The sequence below is a fragment of the Ovis aries genome, chromosome 13 (assembly GCF_016772045.2).
Source record: "Ovis aries strain OAR_USU_Benz2616 breed Rambouillet chromosome 13, ARS-UI_Ramb_v3.0, whole genome shotgun sequence".
Classification (NCBI taxonomy): domain Eukaryota; kingdom Metazoa; phylum Chordata; class Mammalia; order Artiodactyla; family Bovidae; genus Ovis; species Ovis aries.
Genome location: NC_056066.1, coordinates 8,009,187 through 8,029,189, shown reverse-complemented (window position 1 = coordinate 8,029,189; position 20,003 = coordinate 8,009,187). Strand labels below are relative to the sequence as shown.

General features: G+C 37.3%; 1 protein-coding gene across 2 annotated transcripts in view; it reads right to left on the bottom strand.

Annotated features, from left to right (window-relative positions):
* MACROD2 (mono-ADP ribosylhydrolase 2) overlaps positions 1-20,003 on the bottom strand; it is a 2,324,156-nt gene that overhangs the window by 1,675,276 nt on the left and 628,877 nt on the right. The gene's annotated exons all lie outside the window — the stretch shown is intronic.

Genomic DNA, 20,003 nt, shown 5'->3' with positions numbered 1-20,003 from the left:
TAGTCACCAGCCACACACTGTTCAGATCAACTGGGTAAAGATCTAATTTCTCAATAAGTAGAATTGTTCAGGGATGTTTTCATTAGTCTACTCCGTTTTGAGGTGGGGAACACTCACAAAGACAGAAGCATAACAATCAGAATTCTCTAGGATCCAGGATTCTTTCATCCTGGAAGAGACACTGGAAAAAGTGCATAGTGTGGTGCATTCTTGGGGAAAAAAAATTACTACTTGCGCTGAGGTGAGCCCTAATCCAATTCTTTAGCCATAATACCCTTAACTCAAAAGGGCTTGCCTGTTTTGTGTTTTTTCCCCAAAAAAATTCCACTCAGATTCTCAGGTGTATATGAGAACATAAACAGAGACTTCAGAGGAAAAAAAAAAAAAAAGATTTGTATGAATTCCCATTGAATGTCTGTCTCTTAATGACTATGAGTTGGCACTTAACAAATATGTGTTTAATTAATAAAGAAATATTGTAATGAATAAATGAATGAATGAATTCTGTAGCTCTAGGAAGAAGGGCAATGATACCATGATTTGGTAGGCCTGGCTGTACTCTGCTAACTGTTATAAACTAAATGCCCTTCAATGCAGAGATAGTTGATTAAACTTAATTCTATACCACAATGAGTAGTAGAGTGAAGCGCCTGACTCACAGCTCTGATTTTTTTTTCCAGATGCATTGAGGTATAATTGACAAATAGCAATTTGTCAATATAAGATATTTGAAGTGTACGTCCTGATGATTTGATATTCATACACAATATGAAAGACCTCCACTCATCGAGTTAATTACAGTCATCACTTCATACATTTACTTGTGTGTGTGTGTGTGTGTGTGAAAACACAAGCTCTACTCTCTTAGAAACTTTCACCTATATAATATAGTGCTATGAATTACAGTCACCATGCTCTATATCAGGTCCCCAGACTTTATTCATCTTATAATTGCAGTATGTTTCCCTTTACCAACTTCTTATCTTTCCCACCCTTAGCCCCTGATGACTGCCTCTCCACCTTTTTTTAATTAGTCTGATTGTTTTTTTAAGATTCCACATAGAAATGATGCCATATAGTATGTCTTTCTCTGTGTGGCATATTTCACTTGGCAAAATGCTCTCCAGGTTCAATCAAATTTCAGGACTTACTTCCTTTTTAAGGCTGAAACATATGCCATTTTCTTTATTCACTTGTTAACAGACACTTAGATTGTTTCATATTTGGCTACTATTAATGCTGTTAAGAACATGGGCGTATAGATATCTCTTCAAGATAATGATTTCATTTCCATTGGATGTATACCCAGAAATGAGACTGCTGGATCATATGATATTTCTATTTTTAATCTCTTAAGAAACGTCCATACTGTATTCCATAGTTGCTGCACCAGTTTACATTCTCACCAACAGTGTGCAATTGTTCCCTTTCCTCCACGTCCTGGCAACACTTGTTGTTTCTTGTCTTCTTAAAGACAGCCATTCTGACAGGTGTGAGGTGATATTTTATTATGGTTTTGATTTGCAATTCCTTGATGATGAGTCTTTCTAAGCACGTTTTTGCACACCTGCTGACCATTTGAATGTCTTCTTTGGGAAAATGTCTACTTAGGCATTTTCACTATTTTAACATTGGGTTACTTGGATTTTTCTTTCTGTCTTTCTTTTGCTACTGAGTCACATGAGTTACCTTCTAGTTTGGATGTTAGCCCTTTGTTGAATATACGATTTGTAGGGATTTTCTCCCGTGCCGCTAGGTTGACTTTTCTGTTGCTGATGATTTCCTCTGGGCTCCCCTGGTGGCTCAGACGGTAAGTAATCCACCTGCAGTGCAAGACACTGGGGCTCGATCCCTGGTCAGGAAGATTCCCTGGAGAAGGAAATGGCTACCCACTCCAGGATTCTTGTCCGGAAAATGCCATGGACACGGGAGCCTGGCAGGCTACAGTCCATAGCATCGCAAAGAGAAGGGCACGACTGAGTGACTATTGCTTTCTTTCCTATAAATCCAGGGACTCACAATAGACATCAGACATCATTATACCCCTTTTTCATATGAAGAAAGTAAGGCCTCGAGGGATTATGCGATCTAGCTCAAGAACTCAATTTATCGAGGACAGAGCCAGAACTCAGATCTGTTTTCAATACCAAATCCTGCTGTTTTTCCATCTGGCTATATCACTTCCCCATCACACACTAAATTAAACACTATACAAAGAAGGCATATTTTATGATGCCTCAGGATGCTCTTTATATATATGCTATCCTCTACTTTTCTCCAAAGCTAGCATGTTCTAAAACAGGTACATGTAAACCTAACATATTAAAAACTGGAAACTGATTGCAGTTCACATCAACCTCATGCTTATAAATATCTTCAAAATTTTTAGAGCTGAAAATATACACATATAAAAGGGTGCTTGTCATAAATGTAACAGAGTTTAATGTATTTTCATAAACTGAACACCCTTCCAAGCAGCATCAAAAGACAAAACATCACTACTCCTCCAAACCTTTCTTATGCCCCCTTCCAGTTACTATACAGATCCCAAGGTTAACCATTATCCTAATTTCTAAGGGCAGAAATTAGTTTTGCCTGTTTTTGAGCTTTGAATAAATGGAATCATATGGTACAGACTCTTTTGCATCTTACATGGTTTGTTCAATATTGTGAGATTCATCCATATCACTGTGTGCAGTTAGAGACTGTTCATTCTCACTCAATTTATCTATCTTTTTTACTATTGCTTGGCTTTAGAGTAGTCTCCATTTGGGGACAATTATGGATTGTGCTGCTATGAAGGTTTTACTCAGTCTTTTGATGAATATTTTACATATTTCTATTGAGCATATACCTAGGAGCAGTATCTCTGTGCCATAGAGCGGATATCTGTTTCACTTCAATAGATACTGTCAAATAGCTTTCCAAAGTGGTTGTACTAATTTACTCTCTTGCCAATGGTATTTGAGAGTTTCACTCCAAGCAGTAAATATTTAAATTAGGTGCCAAAATGCCTTCAAAATGGACACCAATTTATCTGTAAGACAAGTTCACACTATTTTTCTTGTTTCCATAGAAATTCAGATCTGACTGGTTCGTATTAGAATAACGGAAACAACAGAATAAATAAACATACCCTGGTGCTCCTCATTATTAGCGTCTTTACAAGGCACTTGCAGGTACCAACAGGAACTACAGAATAAAGGTGGCAAAACAAAGTCAGGACGCCTGGGATCCCAAACATTGAGAAAATGGTTTAAGCAAATACTTACTATGACTGATCATTTGCCTAGAATAATGAGTCTTACTCCCTTTTCATTCTCATATATCTGTACATTCCTGAAATAATAGAGTGTCTTCTCTTAGAATAACAGCAAGTACTTAATGCATAAAGACAAGCTGTTAGGAAAGCAAAGTTTCTAGGAGATTGAATAATTTGGTCTTTTTTAATTGGAGAAAGAGCTGACAATTGCAATTAGCAAGGGCTGGTGAATCTACACTAAGATAAACTAAGCCCATCTCTGACAGTGTCTCTGCCTTTTGATTTTAACAGAAAGTCTATCATAGAGCTGTGAACAGATAAATACTTATCTATATCCTAATTCTGATAACTGAAACATCAAAAACACAAGAGACTCTGTACCACTTGGGCTCTGTACCATTTGGAATATGAATCTTTTTTGCTCTTAAGCCTCCAATTAAAGCCTATGAAATGACAGGAACCAAATGATATTACAGAAGTAAAGCACATAATAGATACTCAATAAACCTCAAGACTGGAAAAACATTACTATTTTATTTAAAGTGATGTAAATATAATAAGAAACACAATGTTCCTCCAGGCTAATTTCTAATAATGATATAATAAACAGTGCCAAAAAGAATTTCAATCATCTGGACTTACAACTCTGCTAATCTTCCTTGGCTAGCAATACACCCACAGATGCTGTGAAATTGCCCCAGAAAAGGAACTGAGACATTTCCTATCTTCTGTAATCTTAATATTTATTAAAGACTTAATAATAACCAATGTTAGATAACCAGCCCAGCCATAAAGGAGAAAACTAAGCCAAATATATCTATTTGGCCAGTGTATTCTTCTCCTCCACATCCTAGTTGCTCAGAGTATATTGAAACCAGCTGCTTTCTAATCTGAACAACTTCTAAGGTGCTCATGAAAAATGCATATACCTCTCCTCAGACTTAACAATTCAGAATCTTTGAGAAGAGACCAAGAAATTTGCATCTTTACAAGTGCTTAAAGCAAAGTTTGAGGATTGCTGTTCAAATTGAAATTGGGGATAGGTGGGCTGACTAGAGTGAAGGAAAGGGGAACAGGAATAAATCAGGCTACGCTATTTTTGGCTGTTATAGGAAAACAAAGGAATTGCATAATTCCATTTTCCACTTTTTGACCAACCATTAGAATTATCTAGGTCATGTTTCAAAAATACAGATGGAAGGACATTACACTAAGTGAAATGAGACAGACAGTAAAATACTGTATGATATTACTTATAGGTAGAATCTAAAAAAATACAACAAACTAGTGAATATAACAAAAAAGAAGCAGACTTGCATTTATAGAAGATAATCTAGTGATCGCCAGTGGGGAGCATGGGGGAGAGGCAAGAAAGACAGTGGGCGACAGTGAGAGGTGCAAATGACTGAGTCTAAGAAGGGCTACAAGGATATATTGTACAACCCAGGATATATAGCCAATGTGCTGTAATAACTGTAAACAGAGTTAACCTTTAAAAACTGTATAAAAAATTTCAAAGAATAAAAAGATAAAAGAAACATAGAATGAATAAAAGTAAAAAAATATAAAGATAACTGGCCCCATCTCAAACATCTTTTTTTTTTTTTAGTTTTTATTTTTAAATTTTAAAATCTTTAATTCTTACATGTGTTCCCAAACATGAACCCCCCTCCCACCTCCCTCCCCACAACATCTCTCTGGGTCATCCCCATGCATCAGCCCCAAGCATGCTGCACCCTGCGTCAGACATAGACTGGCAATTCAATTCTTACATGATAGTATACATGTTAGAATGCCATTCTCCCAAATCATCCCACCCTCTCCCTCTCCCTCTGAGTCCAAAAGTCCGTTATACACATCTGTGTCTTTTTTCCTGTCTTGCATACAGGGTTGTCATTGCCATCTTCCTAAATTCCATATATATCTGTTAGTATACTGTATTGGTGTTTTTTCTTTCTGGCTTACTTCACTCTGTATAATTGGCTCCAGTTTCATCCATCTCATCAGAACTGATTCAAATGAATTCTTATTAACGGCTGAGTAATACTAACTTGAATCTCCCAAAGAAGGACGTAGAATCACTATTTTTGACAAGTTTCCCTAAGTGACTCCAAAGATCAGGAAAGTTTGATACACGGTGGTAATGGTGTTGTATTCCATTCAAACAATTAACCTTGGCCGCTTAGATTAAAACTTTGACTCAGGTAGGTTTTAATCTTGTATCTTCCTGTATCTTTCTTGATCTTTTTCCATGGTTGATAAAACCAAAATACACACTTTTATGCTCCCAATCCTCTTCATTTCGATAGCTGTTTTTTTCTTCACTCTTCCTTTTCAATCTTTTTTATTGGAGTATGTACACACACATACATACATACACATACAAAAAGATATACATATTTATGTATAAATTTGCAAACATTAGGTAACCAAAACCCAGATCAAGAAACTGAACACCATCAGAACACCAAAGGGTCACCTGGTGCTCCTTTCCTGTTCAATTCAGTTCAGTTCAGTCACTCAGTCATGTCCGACTCTTTGTGACCCCATGTTTCAGCTTCAGCATCATTCCTTCCAAAGAACACCCAGGCCTGATCTCCTTTAGAATGGACTGGTTGGATCTCCTTGCAGTCCAAGGGACTCTCAGGAGTCTTCTCCAACACCACAGTTCAAAAGCATCAATTCTTCAGCACTCAGCTTTCTTCACAGTCCAACTCTCACATCTCTACATGACCAATGGAAAAACCATAGCCTTGACTAGACAGACCTTTCTTGGCAAAGTAATGTCTCTGCTTTTCAATATGCTATCTAGGTTGGTCATAACTTTTCTTCCAAGGAGTAAGCGTCTTTTAATTTCAATGGCTGCAATCACCTTTCCTGTTACTGCCCCATAAAGCTAACTACCACCCTACCTTATAATACTATAGGTTAATTTTCCCTCTTTTTAGAGTTTATATAAATTGAATAATACAAGATATACTCATAGGTGTCCAATTCCTTTCATTCAACATTGCCCTTGTGAAATCCATCCATCTCTCTCTATATACTGACAGTTGGCTCATCCTTTTCTCTATATTATTAATTTGCAATAAGCTATCACAATTAATGGGGCTTCCCTAATACATTCATACTACTGACTTGATTACTTCCACCTTGGGACTAATACTGTGAATGCTCCTATGAACATTCCTATGCACACCTTTGATGAATGTACGGATTCATTTCTGTTGGATGTACACCTAAGAACAAAACTGCAGGGATGTGAGAGCTGGACTGTGAGGAAAGCTGAGTGCTAAAGAGTTGATGTGTTTGACTTACTTAGCTTCACTTCTACTACTAGTTTTCTGAAGTGGTAGCAATTTCACCAGCAGAAGAGAAGAACCTCAAAACTTCAGTTGCTCCAGTAATTGGAGCTGATTGCTTTTTTTCCATTTTAACCATTTACCGTGAGATTTATTTGGCATTGTCTATGTCTGGTTTTTGAAAAGTTTTCCCTATTAATGGCATCTAGGATCCAAATTCCTTTGTAGCTTTACCTTTCAGAGTCTATAATGTTCACCCAGCATTTCAGGTTTAAGTTCCTCGGTAGATTTAAGCATATAAAAGATACTAAGTTCACTTTAAAATAAACCTGCCCAACTCCATTTTACTTTCACTGTTTTAGCATAGGCAGAAACTGTCATCCAGTCAATTTCAGCCTTCCTAGAAACTAATAGGAAGAAAAATCAAGAAGAGGGATCTATATACTGGCAGACTGCTGAACCAAGTCTAGCAGGTAATTTCTTCAAGAAAGAGTAAAGTTTCATTAATTTAGGGTGGGAAGGGTTGGATAGGCATGGAGGGATACAAAGTCTTTATTTTTTATATGATTCTTCCTGCCAATAGACTCTAGGCAACAAAAATTCATTTTTAGTAATGGCTCAATATCTATACTATTAACCATTGTTATTTGTGAAAGCAACATAATGTGAAATTGAAGTTCTAATAGTGTTTTTTTTTTTTTTTCTTTTAGGAGAAGAAATGTAATTAACTCACGAAAGTTGAGCTAACAACATTATTCAAGACTCTGGTGTTATTTTTCATTTTCCCTGTGTGCTATTTTGTCACTAAAAATGCAGCATAGATTTAGCCAGAAATTCAACTCTTAAAACGCATTGTGTCAGGAACACCAGCCCACTAATGAGATGGTTCAAAGACAGTGAGCTAGACAAAGGACAGGAAAAGACTGCTGTTTTGAAGGGAAGGAATAATGCTTGAGTGAGAATTTCATTTTTTTTTTAAAGCAAAAGAGAATTTTAGATTTACATGCTGCCAGACTATCTCTCCTTGGCACTTCAAAGATAGATTGGGTTGGAAAGAGAAAGAACATTTTGTGTACTCCCCCATGGTTTGGTAACCTAAAAGCACACTGGGGTTGTAGCAGTTTGCAGGGAGGTGGTTAATTTGAGAGTGAGGAGAGATACAGCTAATCCACTCCCTCAGGCAGAAGCCAAAATGATGTTTAGGAAGAGATTTAGGGGAAAAAAATGTCTTTCACATTAAAAAATGCATGCTAATGTCTCAGAAAAGTCTGACTCTTCCATGCATAATCTTTCCTTGCACCCTTCCCCCACAAAGAACTAAACCAATGTTATCATTTAAAGATTGATTAAATTAGGCAAGGAGAAAGTTCACTAAGGTTTATATAACACAAACTCATATAATGATTTTTTTCTAATTATAAAGATTTCATGTTTGAACAAACACCTTTCTTCTAAGCTGCTGAACATATTCAGAGGTAAATTAAACTATTTGAGTAAGTTAAGCAATTACAACAAATTAGAAAACAGCCTCACTTGCTCCCTAAACCACAAAGTCTTCATGAATGCTTTGCAATGACCCACAAATGGAACAATAAGATGGATGTTAAAAGGTACTGTCAAAGGAACTGAATGCTAACCGTGCAAGCTTTGTCTAAATTCATCCAAATAAAGGTGACAAATTGCCATGTCATGCATTGGGGACCCTTTCTTGTAAAGACCTGGGTAATAATGAGATCCTTTGCCCTTCTGCAGTGTCAAATCATATCAAACACAAATGAACAAACTCTAACCTGAATATATTTATTTTTTAAGTAATCACCTATTTATTTATAAAACCAATCAAAATATTCTTTCATTGTGCTAATGCATCTCTAGAAGAAAGGCAATATAAATCATTACAACTAATACAAAAATATGCTTATTATTCTACCCACTAGTTCAAAGCTTTTAATAAAATATTGCCTTTCTCTTCCTAAGGCATCTCTGATGTATATGTTATGCTTTACAATGGTATTTCCTAAACTTCAGGATTTGGCAGTCCTAAATGTATGCTACAATACCCCCAGAACCCCACGGTGGGAGTAGTGAGAAATAATGCTTTGCCAGGATTCAGTTATAAACTGTATGATCCTTCTCTTCTTCCACGTGTTATTAACAGTCCAGAGGGAGTGAATATCACAGTGATCTTACCAGACAGAATTAGAACTTTTATTATAATTCTAACTTGTTTATATTTGTCACACAAATACAACATCTGGGTTGCATACTTCCTTTCCCACCCAAATGTGTGGTATAATTTGAATCCATATGTGGCTTAGTGAATCTTTCATTTTGTTGTTTCTGTAGCCAGCCATATACACCGGCTTGCAAAAATTTATAGGTAAGGACAACAATCAAAATTATTAACAACCAGGACAGCACAGGCACTGACTAATAGAATAAACACCCAGACAATCAAAGTGGTCATCCCTGAATAACAAGCATGGCCATCTAAGTCTGTTTTGGCTGAAGAGCAGCTCCAATAAAACATGTTTTTCTAACAGTCACTGTTTTTTGTTCATCTTCAATGAGCAGGGTACATACACACACACAGGTACAACTATAACTTGCTTTTTGTCTTTTGTTGTCACACAACATTATGCCATCGACATTCAGATATCTTGTGCATGCCACAGATACAAATCTAATCCATTCTTCTTAGGACCATCACATCTCAGGGCACAGATGTGCCATCTCTAATGGTAGGCCATTTCTCTATTGATGGATATTAGGCTACTATCTGTTATCCCAGCAAATAAAATTGCAAATGTGCTGAAGCTGAAACTCCAATATTTTGGCCACCTGAGGTGAAGAACTGACTCATCTGAAAAGACTCTGATGCTGGAAAAGATTGAAGGCAGGAGGAGAAGGGGACAACAGAGGATGATATGGCTGGATGGCATCACCAACTCAATGGACATGGGTTTGAGCAAGCTCAGGGAGTTGGAAATGGACAGGGAAGCCTGGCGTGCTACAGTCCATGGGGTTGCAAAGAGTCTGACATGACTGAGCGACTGAACTGAACCGACACATCATTTATGTCTTCTTGTTTATGACACTGAAAATCAGAATGGTGAAGTCAAAGATATGGATTTCTTTTTCAATGATTATGTGAGATTGCTTTCCAAAAGAGATTGCAACAGTTTACATTACAAGAGTTCATATACCCTACAAGTTCACACTTGCTGTGTTGTAGGTTGAGATCCCTAGAAAATAGCCCTTTACAACTGTAAGTTGTCCACCTTGGAGCAAGGAATTGGACCTTTGTATCTCTCATCATGAATCACTGCTTGCAGGAGAAGGGCAGAATCTTGGGCAATACACTCCATTTGATGGAGAAAAAGTCTTAGAAATGTAATCAGATGAGAATTGTCAGCCACATAAACGCTCAGCAGCAAAGAGAATTCTTAAGTCCTAAAGGGGAATGTGACTCCATCTTATGTGTGAAAGTAGTATTTCATTATTGTTTTAATTTGTATTTCTCTAAATACTAATGCAAGGAGATCCAATCAATCCATTCTGAAGGAGATCAACCCTGGGATTTCTTTGGAAGGAATGGTGCTAAAGCTGAAACTCCAGTACTTTGGCCACCTCATGCGAAGAGTTGACTCATTGAAAAAGACTCTGATGCTGGGAGGGATTGGGGGCAGGAGGAGAAGGGGACGACAGAGGATGAGATGGCTGGATGGCATCACTGACTTGATGGACGTGAAGCTGAGGGAACTCCGGGAGTTGGTGATGGACAGGGAGGCCTGGCGTGCTGCGATTCATGGGGTCGCAAAGAGTCGGACATGACTAAGTGACTGAACTGAGCTGAAATACTAATGCAGGAGCATATTTTCACAAGCTTTGGCCATTTGGAATGTCTCCTCTCTGACATGCTTTTTCATACCCTTTGTCCATTTTTCTTTGGTTGTTAGTTTTCATCTTATCCTTTTATAGGAAGTCTTTTGTATGTTAGGGAAAGGAATTTTTTATCACATGAGTTATAAATATTTGTCCAGCCTATCATTTGTCATTCCATTATTTACTTATTATTGTTATTATTTTTTGCCAAATGTATCAGGATCCTAGCAGGGGCAGATAGCACACCCAAATGTTTTACCTGAAAAGAAAACAAAAGGGCTATATCTAGTGATACAAACAACATTAAGGGAACTAACAAAGGTTCTAAAAATAAGAGAGATCTATCTCTATCACTAGGTCTTAGGGATAAGAGAAAGAACAGAATTCAGTTCAGTTCAGTCGCTCAGTCATGTCTGACTCTTTGCGACCCCATGAATCGCAGCACGCCAGGCCTCCCTGTCCATCACCAACTCCTGGAGTTCGCTCAGACTCACGTCCATCGAGTCAGTGATGCCTTCCAGCCATCTCATCCTCTGTCGTCCCCTTCTCCTCCTGCCCTCAATCCACTAAAAGGTAGAGTGGAGAAGGCGATGGTGCCCCACTCCAGTAATCTTGCCTGGAAAATCCCACGGATGGAGGAGCCTGGTAGGCTGCAGTCCATGGGGTCGCTAGGAGTCAGACACTACTGAGCGACTTCACTTTCACTTTTCACTTTCATGCATTGGAGAAGGAAATGGCAACCCACTCCAGTGTTCTTGCCTGGAGAATCCCAGGCACGGGGGAGCCTGGTGGGCTGCCGTCTATGGGGTCACATAGAGTCGGACACGACTGAAGCGACTCAGCAGCAGCAGCAAAAGACAGAGATGTGGAAGAGGAGGTGATACAGTCAATAAAAGTAAGTCTCTTGCGAATAAGCTAGAGCAGAGCAGAGAGCATTTAGAATTAGAGGATGGAAAATGTAGAATAATCAACACACTACAGGAAACATTTAACCTCAACTTTTAAAAACTTTCTAAACATTACAATTTTATCATTATTATTAGCTATGCTTAAAATAACTTTTCATTTTGAAACAGTTAAAACTTGCAAAAAGTTGCAAAATACATAGAGTTCCTATTTGCCCTTCACCCAGATTCCTCCAGTGAAGATAAATATATGATGAACACAATAACCATAGCACATCAAAATTAGGAAACTAATATTAGTACAACATTATTCACTCAGACGAATATCTTAGTTAGATTTTTTAAATTAGATTTTACCAGTTTTTACATGTACTCCTTTATATGTCTGTGTGTCGTTCTATGAAATTCCACTTAAAGTATAAATTTAAGTAAGTATCACCACAATCAAGGTACAGAGTTTTTCCATCACTACAGAGAAATTCTATTGTATTTACCCTTAATAGTTACATCCTTCTCCCAACTCTAACCCTTGGCAACTAGTGAAATCTCATTCAGTATAATTTTCTCACATTGAGAATGTCATATAAATAGAAATACACAGCATATAACTATTTTAAATGTTTTTTTCCCCATTTTCTCAGCATTATTGAGATCAACATTATTGAGATCCATCCAAATAGTTTATGTCTCAAAAGATTTCTCCTTTTCATTACTGAGTACTATTCTACTATATGGATATATCACAGAAGTCTTATCATGAAAGATATTTGACTTATTTCCAGTCTTTGCTGTTACAAATAAAGCTGCTTGGAACATGAAAGGTTTCTGGGTGAATATGGCTTCATTTCTGCAGACTAAGTGGCCAAAGGGGCAGCTCCTGAAATAGAGATGGTTATGTTTAGTTTTACAAGAAACTGCTATTTCTACTTCTAAGAAAGATGAAATAGATGTATTTCTATAGATGTATTTTCTATATCTCTCATCCCCAAAACAACTAAAAGCCCTATACATCATGTGTAAAACAAACAGAGGAAGATTCTAAAAATGTAGGGTAGCAAACCAGACCAGCTAAGGACCTTAAGACTCAAAGGGCAGAGTACTGAGTCCCCTGGGTTTACTCCTTGTCCTATATGCCGCAGACTCAGAATTGAACAAGTTACTAACACAAAAATGCCAATGGATGCAGACACAAAAAAGCCCAACAAAAATGCTTACTGTTGAGCAAGACAAAATTCTGGACAGCCAGTTTATTTCAGTCAAACACAGCAGGAAAAAGAAAAGATGTGTTCCTGTCCATCAGCAAAGCCAGGTGAGGAGCACAGACTTATAGCTTTGCAAGGCTGCAGGGAGGCATGCCCAATTTTTCCCTCCCAATTAAGGACTGGTCAGAGGCGATGGCACCCCTCTCCAGTACTCTTGCCTGGAAATCCCATGGGCAGAGGAGCCTGGTGGGCTGCAGTCCATGGGGTTGCTAAGAGTTGGACACGACTGAGCAACTTCACTTTCACTTTTCACTTTCATGCATTGGAGAAGGAAATGGCAACCCACTCCAGTGTTCTTGCCTGGAGAATCCCAGGGACAAGGGAGCCTGGTGGGCTGCTGTCTATAGGGTTGCATAGAGTCAGACACGACTGAAGCAACTTAGCAGCAGCAGCAGCAGAGAAAGGCAATCAGGGAGCTAGGACTTTCATAGCCCCATAAGCTGATAAACAGACTTCCATACACAGCATAAACAAAAACTACCATGGGGAGCCAGAACTCGCACTCTCACCCAGCAATAAGACGAAGGCCCATTCTTGGGTGTGAACAGAGGCCCCGGAGGATACTTGGACTTCATTTGTCTAGCAGTATGAGGCAGTATTCCCCCTTTCCCTGCCAGAACAGGGTAAGAGATATTCAGTTAAAGCAGGAAGTTTGCATAAGATCCAGAATCTCATAACATAATATGAAAATCTCCAGGTATCAACAAAATAAAAATTTTTTAAAACCACTCATCATACCAAGAACCAGGAAGATTTCAAACTTAATAAAAAATAGCCATCGATAAATGCCCAAACTAAGATGACATGGGTGTTATAATTATCTGACAAAAGATTTTAAAGCAGCCATGATAAAAAACTGCAATGAACAACTACAAACATACTTGAAACAAATGAAAAAGCAAAAGGAACAAATAAAAAAAAAAGATCTCAACAAAGAAGCAGAAAATTCAATAAAGACATCAAACAGAAATTTTAGAACTGAAAAAAAGATCAAGAATGAGCTCAACAACACAAGGAAAGAGACAGAGGAAGAATCAGTGAACTGAAAGACAAAACAATAAAATTATCAGATCTGAATAACAGAGACAAATAAATAAATAAAGAGCCATAGTGACCTAGAATTTACATCATCTGAGTCCTTAAAAAAGAGTAGAAAGAGGGCAGATCTAACAGAGTTCTAGAAGAAATAAAGGTTGAAGATTTCCCAAATTTTGCAAGAGACATAAACTGCAGATTTAAGAAGTCAAATCAAATCTAAGAGGATAAAAAAAGCGAAACAAAAAAATTCATGCCATAATACATCGTAACTAAACTCCTAAAAACTAAAGACAAGAGAAAAAACCTTGAAAGCAGATTAGGAAAAACAATGCCTTACTTAAAGGGGAAAAATAATTCCAATGATGTAATTTTCATTAAAACCATGGAGGCTAGAAGGAAGTGGCATAGGTTATTTCAAGGGATGAACGAAAAGAACTGTCATCCCAGAATGCTATATGTGGTGAAAATATTCTTTAGAAATGAAGAGAAAAATGAGTACATTCTCAGATCAATGAAAACTAAGAGAATTTGTCAACAGCAGACCTACATTATTACAAGGAAGGCTAGAGAAAGTTCTATAAACAAGAAAGAAATAATGATAAAAGGAAATTTGAAACATCAGGAAGGAAAAAAGAACAGGGCAAGAAAAAGCATGGGTAAATACATTAGGTTTTCCTTCTTTACGTGAGTTTTCTAAATTAGGAATTATGATTGAAGCAAAAATCATAACCCTATCTAAATATGTCTAAAGTGCATGGAGAGGAAATATTTAAGATAATTATATTATAAATAAGGTACAGCAAAGGGATATAAGAAGAAATAAGATTTTTATATTTCACTTCAACTGATTAAATGACAATAGTAGGCTGTGATAAGTTATATATGTATAGCTGCAGTAATCATGACTGGCTGAGGAGAGGGGTGAGATGGGGTATTCATAGAGGGATAGACCCACAGATCAGAAACAGGCTACAGAACAGAATGAAGAACCCAGAATCAAATCCACACAAACATGCCAGAGGATTCTTGACAAAGGAGCACAAGTAATTAAATGAAGAAAAGACAGACTTTTCAAGAAATTGTGCTGGAGTAACTGAACACTCAAGGACATAAACACAAACCTTGACTGGACATCCCTGGTGGTACAGTAATGAAGAATCTGCCTTTCAATGCAGGGAACATGGGCTCAGTCCCTGGCCCAGGAAGATTCTACATGCTGCCAAGCAACTAAGCCTGGGCACCCTGACCGCTGAGCCTGCACTCTGGAGCCTGAGTCCCAGTTACTGAGCCTGTGTGCCCAGCAGCCCACGCACCACTGTAGAGAGTAGCACCCCCTTCACTCACTGCAACTGGAGCAAGTCCAGGCGGGGTGACAGAGACCCAGCATAACCAAAACTAAATAAATAAAAGTATTAAAAATTTTCACTGATGTTTCACACCTTATACAAAAATTAATTCAAAATAGATCATGGACTTTAAGGTAAAACTTTTAGAAAAAAAAAAAAAGAGAATCTTAGGGATCTAGGGATAAGAATAGGCTTCTCATGCTTGATATCAAAAGTATGATCTGTAAAATGAAAATTGGATTTCATAAAAATGTAAACATTTGCTGTGTGAAAGATTCTTCTAAGAAACAATATCGGCAAACCACATATCCAACAAAGCACTGATTGTTAAAATATATAAAGAGGTCTCAAAACTAAAATAAAAAACAAACAATTCAACTAGAAAATATGCAAAAGAGTGAAGAGACATTTCCCGAAGAGGATATTCTAATGGCAGATAGGCAAATGAAAAGACCAGCCATTAGGAAAATGCAAATTAAAGCCACAGTGAGGCACTGCTAAATACCTATCAGCATGGCTAAATAAAAAATATTGATTACACCAAAAGCTGGTAAGAATGCAGATAAACTTGTTCACTCATACGTTGTTGGTGGGAATGTAAAATGCTACAGTCACACTGGGAAATATTCTTGCAGTTTCTTTAAAAAGTAAATACGCAATTACCATGTGATCCAGCAACTGCATTCTTGGGCAGTTAACTTGGAGAAAAGAAGATTTTTGACACAAACATTTATTCATGAATGTAGCACCTATATTCTTTATAGCCCCAACCTAGAAACCACAAAGATGTCCTTCAATGGGTGAAGAGTGAAACAAACTTGTATATTCATACCATAGAATATGGTAAGAATTGGCAGTATATAGGAATCAGCTACTGATACATGCAACAACTTGGATGAATCTATAGAAAAATATGTTGAGAAAAAACTCCAATATCAAAGGTACATACTTTCCTATTCATTTTATATGAAATTCTTGAAATGACATGAAGGCTAAGGACAGGGTGGGAGGTAGAAGGGCTAAGAGGGAAAGGACTGTAGCTGTAAAAGGAACACATGAGGAATCCTGGTGCCATAAGGATTCTGTATCTTGACTGTCAATTTCAACATCTTGGAAATTATATTGTACTGTTGTTTTGCGAAAGAAAAAGAACTTCTCTGCAAAGAAACCGAATGTGTGTATATATATATATGTATATCTATATAAAAGAACTAAGTAGAAATTATAGAACTGACATTTTACCATAATTCTGCAAATTGTTACCATGGAGGAAACTGGGTAAAACGTACATGGAATCTCTCTGTATTATTCCCTACAACTGCATGTAAATGTATAATTCTCTCAAAAATCAATTAATAGAAAAAGAAACTTCCAAATTCCTTTACAGATTGTTTGTTCCATTTTAAACTCTCATCAACAATGATGAAAGATCCAGTTTCTCTGCATTCTCTGCCAGCATCTGCTTTTTTTTTAATTTTTTTAAAAATTTAATTCAAATTTTAAGGGTTACTTTCCATTCAGTTATTATAAAATACTGGTTATATTTCCCATGCTGTACAATATATTTTTAAGCCTATCTTACACCCAAAAGCTTGTGTTTATTGACAGGTGTGAGGTGATACCTCATTGTGTGTTTTGATTTGCCTTTTCCTGATTCCATGATTAGCAATGTCGAGCATCTTTTCATGTACCTGTTGACCATCTGCATTTCCTCTGAAAAATGTCTACATAGTTCCTCTGCTCATTTTTTAATCTGGTTGTTTGCTTATTTTTTGATGTGGCACTGTATGAGTTGTTTATATATGTTGGATATTAATCCCTTATCAGTCATATCATTTGTAAATATTGATATTTTCTCTCTTTCAGTAGTTTGTCTTTTTGTTTTGTGGATGTTTTCTTTGCTGTGCAAAGACTTCTAGGTTTATGTCCCATTTGTTTATTTTTGCTTTATTTCCTTTGGTTTAGAAGATGGATTCCAAAAAAATATTTCTGTGATTTATGTCAAAGAGTGTTCTGCCTATGTTTCCCTCTAGCTTTATAGCATTTTGTCCTCTATTTAGGCCTTTAATCCATTTTCAGTTTATTTTTTTGGTGTTAGAAAATGTTCTCATTTCATTCTTTTATATGTAACTGTCTAGATATTGAAGAGATTGTCTTTACTCCACTGCATACTCTTGCCTCCTTTGTCATAGGTTAATTGACCATAAGTGCATGGGTTTATCTCTGGACTTTCTATCCTGTTGCAGTGATTCATATTTCTGTTTTTGTGTCAGCATCATACTATTTTGATACTTTTTTGATATTTTGCAGCTTTGTAGTATAGTCTGAGGACATGGAGCTGATTCTTTAGCTCCATTTTTTTTCAAGATTGCTTTGGTTATTCAGGTCTTTTGTGTTTCCATATAAATAGTAAAATCTTTTGTTCTAATTCAGCATTTTCTATTATTAATATTTTTAAAATTTAGCCTTTCTAATAGATGTCTTATAGTACCTATACTCTTAACCTTTAAATAGATGACTGATTGGAATAATGAAGAGTTTTTTTCTAAATATAAAAAAAAATTCCAGTTCCCTTCTGAAGGGTTTATTTTCTTCCCTGTAAACTGCTATATTTGCTTTCATTATACTCTGAGAGTTTTGTAATTCATGTGTCTTCCCCTTTAAAGTTGACTCCCTGGAAGCTTGTGCAGGCCTTTTCCTCATGTAAGAGATTAACTTACCCTAGCACATGCCTCCAGTCAGTCATACAGGCAGAGGAGGAGCAAACAACCTTAGAAAATACGCTAGTGGAAGATAGACTAGGAGCTCTGGAAAGTAGGGTCAGAATGAAATTTAATTCCATCCTAGTACTGCACAGGGAAGGCCCATAATCCAGTGCAACCCAAGGAAGATTGTAACTGCAGGTTCTGACTCATTCTAGGCAATAATGAGATCCAAAGGAAATGTGATACATTGGAAGGACTGATGTTGAAGCTGAAATTCCAATACACTGGCCACCTGATGGGAAGAGCTGACTCATTTGAAAAGCCCCTGATGCTGGGAAAGATTGAAGGCAGGAGGAGAAGGGGGTGACAGAGGATGAGATGGTTGGACGGCATCACTGACTCGATGGACATGAGTTTGGGTAAACTCCGGGAGTTGGTGATGGACCGGGAGGCCTGGCGTGCTGCAGTCCCTGGGGTTGCAAAGAGTCGGACACAACTGAGTGACTGAACTGAATTGAACTGAACTGAGAGCTCACACATCACAGAACAAAAAATGGTCAGAATGATGCAGATGGCACCAAGCTTTTCCAGGAGCTTCAAAGCAAGACAAAAGATTAGCACAGCAGAACACAGAGCTATCCCCTAGGAGAGGACTAACAAGACCAAGACAGGAAAAAGATTGCGAGAAAGGCTCTCCCACAGAATCTACTCTCAGAGGAGAAGAAAGAATGAAAGAGGATTAAAAGAACACAGGAAGCCAAGAGACTCGACAGAAGGGAAAAAGCACACCATTCACTTTCAAACTCCCCCAGTCTGGGGGTCTAGGGTGTTAGATTCACTGACATTCTCACTTCTCTTTCTTTCCAGGAAAGGGACTTGTATCCAAAGGACAGCTGGACACCAGTTTTAAACAATAAGAAAATGACTCAAGGTCAAAGAGCACATCCTCAATTTTCATAGTCAATTATAGTTACTGTCCCTGACAATGTTGGTTTAATCATCCTTTCACTATCATGAAATACTTAGTGAATGTTCCCATTTTTATTATATCTATGTGTTTTTAGGGCAAAATCACTCATTTCCTTTTTAGGAGTGAGAGGATATATAAATAATAAACTAATCCAGTTAATGAAGACAATGATGAAATCAGAAAAAAAAAATAAAAGAAAGCCACGTTTGGTATAATAGGTTTTACTAAGAAGCGAATTTGACTCTATCTACATATGTGGATAAAATAAAAATTTTTGATCACTGTGACAAAGCAGTGTTTGAGGACACTCCATTTCCTAATCTCTTTTCATGTAGAGTAGATCAGGAAAAGGACAGATGTTTCAAAATTATGGCCATTGGTTTTACATCCCAAATCCCAAGACATTTAAAAAAGGGCTTTTCTGCCAAAACATCTATCTAATCATTATGCCTTTCCCTCATCCAGAGGCATAGGTTCTGTTAGGATGTCCAGATGGCAGTAGAGTAATGTGTTTCCTGTTAAAAATCAGCAAATTGTTGATTATTGCTTTAGGACTGTTAAAGTTACAAAAACAAAAATGATCAAGCCTCAAATTCTGGCTTATTTACTTTGTGGACCTAGACTTGTAATTCTTATCAGAATAACCTCTTGGGCATTTTTTTTCTCATCCCAATTATTTTAGCTTTTAAAAATGACAGCAAAGCTCATTCTTATGAATAACATGGGTATGGGCGTGCGTATGTATGTGTGTGTGTGTGTGTGTGTGTTAGTCACTCAGTTGTGTCCAACTCTTTGCAACCCCATGGACTGTAGCCCACCAGGCTCCTTTGTCCATGGGATTCTCCTGGCAAAAATACTGGAGTGGGTTACCATTGAGGAGTGCAGTTTAACTATAACAGAGAAAATATAGCACTAGAAATTATGTTTCAAAGCATTTTTTTCTATTACATGATAGCATTTTATTTGTCATTTTTAAGTAACCCACATAAAGTATTTGTCATTTTCAAGTAACACACACGAAGTATTTCACATGTTAAATGCAGTGTTCCTGCCTCATGAATACATAGGTATAACTTGTGGAGACTGACAAAATATAATAATACTATCAAGATTTACACAGTCTCTTAGTCATTACAAACCCCTCCCAAAACTTATCATCCCAATGAACAATAAAAATCCCTAGAGAAATCTTGAGGGCTTCCCAGATAGCTCCCTGGTGGCTCAGATGGTAAAGCATCTGTCTACGATGCAGGAGATCCAGCTTCGATCCCTGGGTTGGAAAGATCCCTTGGAGAAGGAAATGGCAATCCACTCCAGTACTATTGCCT